We start from the raw sequence: 6,165 nt of genomic DNA, 5'->3' as shown, positions 1-6,165 counted from the left end.
TCCTGAGGCCACAGTGGAGGCTGGGTTCCCGGGTCCCTCTAATACCTGCTGACACCTTCGTGGGGGCAGAGATGCAGGAGGATGCTGCTTTCTGATTGGCCCCCTGCCGGCCCAGGGCCCTGCTCTGGGCATTGACTGCCTGGGGTTGGGGAGGGCTGGCCTCCTGGAGCCGCCTCTCTGGGGCAGAGGGGCGCCTAGTCCCATCGGGACCCCGGGGGTCCTGGCAGAGCACGGCTGCGGTCAGTCACACCCGGGTGAAGGCCCTGTTGGCGCAACTACCTTAGAGTCCCCTTGGGGGTTCCCGGTTGGGAGGTCCCCACCAGCTATCCCTTTCGGACAGCTCCACGGCGCCCCCTGCCGGCTGCAGATGCGCGAGCCCCAGCACAGGGCTGAACTTGAGGGCGATAAAATATATATCGTTATTACAACTGACCTCTAAAATTCATCAGTTCCTTCACTTGTGAATACAGGCAAAAAACCTCCACAGTACTGGCCATACCTGTTTGTCACCAACAGAAATAGCAGCTCTTTTCAGATCACCAACCTCCAAATACAGTTTACACTTATCACTGCATCCAAATTCTGGTAGCTATTAGATCAAACCTGCTGCTACACTATCATAGATTTGTTAATTCTGCCATCGTGATGAGTGTGCTTCAGGACAATTGGATTTGTTTGTAATCCTGTGCATTTCTCAGTGTTCTCCAGACAAAGACATCCAGGACACACCTGCAGGCAAGTGAGGGTGGATTTCTGGATTCACTGCACTGTGGGAGCCGTGGGGTGTCTCTGTAGGAGGGTGTTAGGAAAGAATTATTAGGGGATTTGGACTTGTGTTAGGGAATTTCGGGGAAGGTACAAGGAAGCGAGGCTTTGCTGGTGGTTGGATGCTGTCAGGAAGCCAGGTGATCCTATCACTGGGTACTGTCCTCATTCTAACCCCAGAGGCGGGAGCCCAGAGGCGGGCCAAAGCTGTAGCTGGGAGAAAAGTAGCACTCACTCACAAGAGCCAGCATGGGGGGATGTTTGGTCATTTTGTGGTTTGAACAATGCTCATGTTTTCCTGTGTTCATATACGACTGTGGAGTGGTCTTATTTTGTCTTGATGCAGCAGGGTCCCAGACTGGCCTTGTCTGAGGCTGGCTTTCTGTGAAATTATGCATGTTCAGAGGAGCTGTAGGGGCCAGGCCAGCTCCCGGCAACCCAAGACCTGGCTGCTAGGACCAGGCAGGCTCCCAGCTGTCAAACGCCATCTTCCCTCTCTCACATACATATCTTAAGAAAATGATAGTGGTTTTATGAGTATTTTTTTTTAACATGCATCAGTCTAATTGTTCTGCAGTGCCCAAACTATTCCTCACTTTCTTTTGCTTTACAGCATGTGTGGAGATCTCTGTGTTTACAGCTGCATACTACTCCATCACCTGCATGGCACATTTTGCTTATTACTTCCTGACTGTCTTGGTTTCCAAACTTGGTTGCACATTAGAATCACCTGGATGCCTGGGTCTCCCCCATACCTATGAAACCATAACATCGGGGGCGGGGGGTCAGAGCCAGGAATCAGTGCTTTTTTAAAGATTCCAGGTGGTTCCAATATGCTGCCAAGTTTGGAAACCCCTGCTCTTTGCAATAGTTCTGGAAATCTTGCTGCTGGTTAGAATCCCCTGTGGGGTTCTTTCTGTTGTCCAAGAAGTGGAACATTGTTTTGTGCTCTATTTCTTTATCTGGGTGTTAGTCATGCAAGAGGGTTTGCCTTGTGAAAACTCATCAAGCTGTATGTTTGTGGTTTGTGCACTTCTCTGTACATTAAACCTTCTCTGTCCCCTCTGAAGATGTCAGCACAACACACATTACACCTGAAGACTTTTTTTTTTTGAATTTTATTTTATTTATTTTTTTATATAGCAGGTTCTTATTAGTTACCATTTTATACATATTAGTGTATATATGTCAATCCCAATCTCCCAATTCATCACACCACCACCCCCACCCTCCCTTTCCCCCCTTGGTGTCCATACGTTTGTTCTCTACATCTGTGTCTCTATTTCTGCCCTGCAAACCCGTTCATCTGGACCATTTTTCTAGGTTCCACATATATACACCTGAAGACTTCTGACACTGGATTTTCTTCAGTGTAGGGGAGGGGATTGGAGTTCTGGGCAAGAGCCATGGTCAGAGGAGGGTGCAGTTAGCCTCATGCTGCAAATTCGGAGGTCACCACAGGCTGCTTCCTGCAGCCCATGGATGTTTCATCTCTTCTGCCGAGACTAGGAGGATGGTACTCAGAAAGGGTCCCTCTGTATCTTCACCCAAGATGTTTCTTGCACCTTAAAGTTTAAACATTTACTATTTCTGTGGCCTGACATGCTACAGTTGGCGCTCTGTTGAGCTCAGTGGGAAAAGGGATGTTAACTTTGAAATAGAGTGATTCAGGATCTCTGAGTCCAGCAAGAAACCAAAACGAAACCCAGAGTTGCCTGGGCACATATCTGCAAAAGATAAAAACTCTAATTTCAAGAGACACATGCACCCCAATGTTCATAGAAGCACTATTTACAATATCCAAGACATGGAAGCAACCTAAATGTTCATCGACAGATGAAGGGATAAATAAGATGTGATATACACACACACACAAATATTACTCAGCCATAAAAAAGAATGAAACAGAGGCACAAGAGACAGGGGTCCCTGCCACAGCTGCCAGTGCAGGAGGGGGGGCCCTGGTCCTGAGACCCAGATCCGATGAGTAGCCTGATCCTAGACCCTGAGAGGAGGGAGGAACATTCCTGAGACCTCACAGATGTGTGAATGGGGTGGCGGTACCCCACTACCTTTTCACCCTTGCTGAGGATAGGGGAGGGGTTTTCATGTCAATGGGCTCCCTGATCCTTGACTTCAGTCCTGCCTCAGGCCCAGGCCTGGGAACCCTGGAACCCAAGGCCCACAGCCACCTTGCTGCCTGCGCTGCGAAGGCCACTGCTGGGGGAGAGCGAGTAAAGTGAAAGCCCCGCCCACGTTCCCGTGGCGAGGCGCGCCCCGCCCTGCCGCCTACGTGTCTCCCCTGAGAGCAGCAGGCCCCGCCCACCTGCCGCGTGCGACGCGAGAGGCTTCTCTCATCCACGTGAATCACTGAGCTCTTCGCGTCCCGCCTCCTACGTGAAGCATGGAGAGGCGTGCAGTTGCGTGGGCCTCAGGAGGCCTTGGGCTGCTCCGGTATGGGCCTGTCCTCCTTCCCCGAGGTTTCTTCCCTCAGCTGCCCCGCGGGGTTTGTGGGCGTCCAGGCCTGAGGGCTGGCGCGGCCGAGGCCTCCGAGCGTGGCCCCGGCTTCCCGTGCTCCCGGTCGGCCCTGACTGGGGCCCCGAGAGGTTCTGAAAGGAAAGCTGGAAGCGCGGCGTGGGGGAGTGAGGACTCCGGAGGGGGAGACCTCGTCGAGCTCAGGCACGGGCCGTCGTTACGCCCTCGCGCGCCCACCCTCCTCAGGCCGCGGACGGTGCTGGGGACGCCGACGGCGGGGCTGCAGCGAAGGCTGGAGGAGACGCAGGCAGGCTCTCCGGGGCAGCCGGGGAGCGCGGGCTGGGACCGGAACCCCGAGCAGCAGGTCCGAAAGCGGTGGACTCCCCCCGCCCGCCCGGGCCCCGAATAATCTGAAATCCGCGTTCCCCGTCGGGCTCCGAGGCCCCACTCAGAGCTGGGCGCCCGTCCTTGAACGCCCTGCCGAGGCTGCTCGCCTTCCTCGCGCTCCCCCAGTTTCCCTCCAGGCCTCTGACTGGGCTCATCCCGGCAGCGCTGGCAGCGCGCGGTGGCTGTGCTCAGGGTGGGGGGATGGGGGAGGCACCACGCCCCGAAGATGCTGCCAGGCCTGGCCAGGGGGTGCCCATCCGGGGGGCGTGGGGGGCTGCGGTATAAAGGGTGCTCTGTGAAGGGGCCCAGACACTGAGATTGGGGGGTGGATTTGCTGATTTGGGGCATCCTTCAGAGGTAGAATGTTTAACATCCTGTCAGGGACCTAAACAAGTTTAAGTGAACTTGCTACAAGGATGGCTTCTGGAAGTGTGCAAAGAGCAACAGCCAGTGCTAAGTGAGGTGGAAACTCCAGGATTGTTGGGACAGGTGGCAGCGGAAGGGGAAGGGGCTCAGGAGAGGTGGCAGGCTGGCATAGACGCACTTTGTGTGTAACAGAAAATCCAACCAAATGGTTATGCTGCACGGGAAGCCCCAGCAAACACACCAGTTACCAAGGCCCTCGGAATATGCCGATGACAGGGGCAGCAGCCTCACTTGACAGCTCGGTGGTGGTGCTCCTCTGTAGGCCAGGGCTGACAGACGCAAAGAGCGGCTGTTACAGGATTAGACTCACTAATAAAAATGGGGGTGATAGGCTCCTGAAGCAGTTGGGGTCAGGTGATGGCATTTCACATCAGAAGCTGGGTGGACTCAATTACTGTAATGAGCCATGTGGTTGGAGTGGCAGCCAAGGCACCTGACCCACAAAGGGTTATGGACGTGGTTTAAAGAACACAGCGTCCTGCGCATCAGAACGAAGAGTAGGCCCCGCTCACGGCAACTAGAGAAAGCACCCGCGCAGCAACGAAGACCCAACGCAGCCAAAATAAAAAAAACAGTGTCCTTAAGTGCAAGATATCAATAGAAGGGTCGCCACCAAGAGTAATACTCTTACTATCAAAAGAAATCAAGGATGGATGATTGGGAGGCTGAGGGCAGTCAGCCCAACAAAAAGGCATACTCCCTTGCCAAGTTTCTAGATCTGAGTCAGTTTTCAGGCCTGAAACCCTTTGGTTGAAGAAGGGGACTCTAATAATTTCCTCAAAGGAATCTACATACATTTATTCAGCGTATTAGTTACCTGTTTCTGTACAACAAATTACCCCAAAACTCAGCAGTGTAATTTGCTATTATCTCGTACAGTTTCCGAAAGTCAAGAATTTGGTTGCAGCTTAGCTGGATGGTGCTGGCTCACAGTCTCTCATAAGGATGAAGTCAAGATGTCATCTGGGGCTGGAGTGTATGCTTCCAAGGTAGCTTACCCTCATGCCTGGCAAGTTTTTGACAAGAAGCCTCAGTTGTTTGCCACATGGACCTTTCCATAGGGCTGCTTGAGAGTCTCCATGACACCAAAGCAAATGATCCAAGAGAGAACAAAGTGGAAGTCACAGTATCTTTTATGACCTAACTTTGAAAGTCACACCCTGTAATTTCCACCATATCCTATTGGTTAGCACAGGCCTGCCTTATTCAGTGTGGCAGGGGACTTCACAAGAGCATGAATACCAGGAGGCAAGAGTCATTGCAGCCAATTTGGAGGCTGGCTACCACACTCGGCTAAGTGTAAATAAGGGGAATTGGAATATACAAGCAATTTGAGGATTGGACCAGGGAAAGGGGAATATACAAACAATTTGAATATTGCTGGACATAGTGTCAGAGTTGACGCTGATATCTGGAGATCCAAAACATTATTGTGGCCCACTGTTAGAATGGAGAGCCAGGTAATAAATAGAATCCTGGCCGAGATCAGCTCACAATGGGTATACTGTGTCATTACCCAGTTTGCAAATGTGTAATTGGAATAGAACATTTGGAAGTTGATGCTATACTCACATTGGGTCTTTCATCTGTGGGGTAAGAACTATTGTGATGGGGAAGGCCAAATGGAGGCCTCTGTAATTGTTCCCACTCCTGGTCAAGATAGTAAATAAAAAGCAGTACCACATCCTAAGAGGCATGATGGAAAATTGTGCCACTCTTAGGATGTAAAGGACTCATGGGTGGTGGTCCTTGTCATAGTTCCATATAATTCACCAATCTGTCCCTGCAGAAACCAGATTCATCCTGGAGGTTGGCTGAGACTTCTATAAACTTACCCAACTAGAAGCCCCAGTTGAGCTGCTGTGCCAGATGTGCTCCCTTTCCTTGAGCCGATTAGTGGCGCCTCAGGTATATGGGATGCAGACATTCATTGGTGAATGTGTTCTGTTCTATCCCTATCAGATACCATTTGCATTCACATGGAACAGACGACAGTATGCATTTAATTTTGCCCCAGGATTATACCTGTCCACCCTCTGTCATAGTCCAAAGACAGCTGGACCATGTGTCATTTGGGCATCCACAGAATGTGGCATTGATTCACTTTGATGA

The sequence above is a fragment of the Eubalaena glacialis genome, chromosome 15 (assembly GCF_028564815.1).
Source record: "Eubalaena glacialis isolate mEubGla1 chromosome 15, mEubGla1.1.hap2.+ XY, whole genome shotgun sequence".
In the NCBI taxonomy this organism is placed as follows: domain Eukaryota; kingdom Metazoa; phylum Chordata; class Mammalia; order Artiodactyla; family Balaenidae; genus Eubalaena; species Eubalaena glacialis.
Note: the sequence above shows the minus strand (reverse complement) of the source record.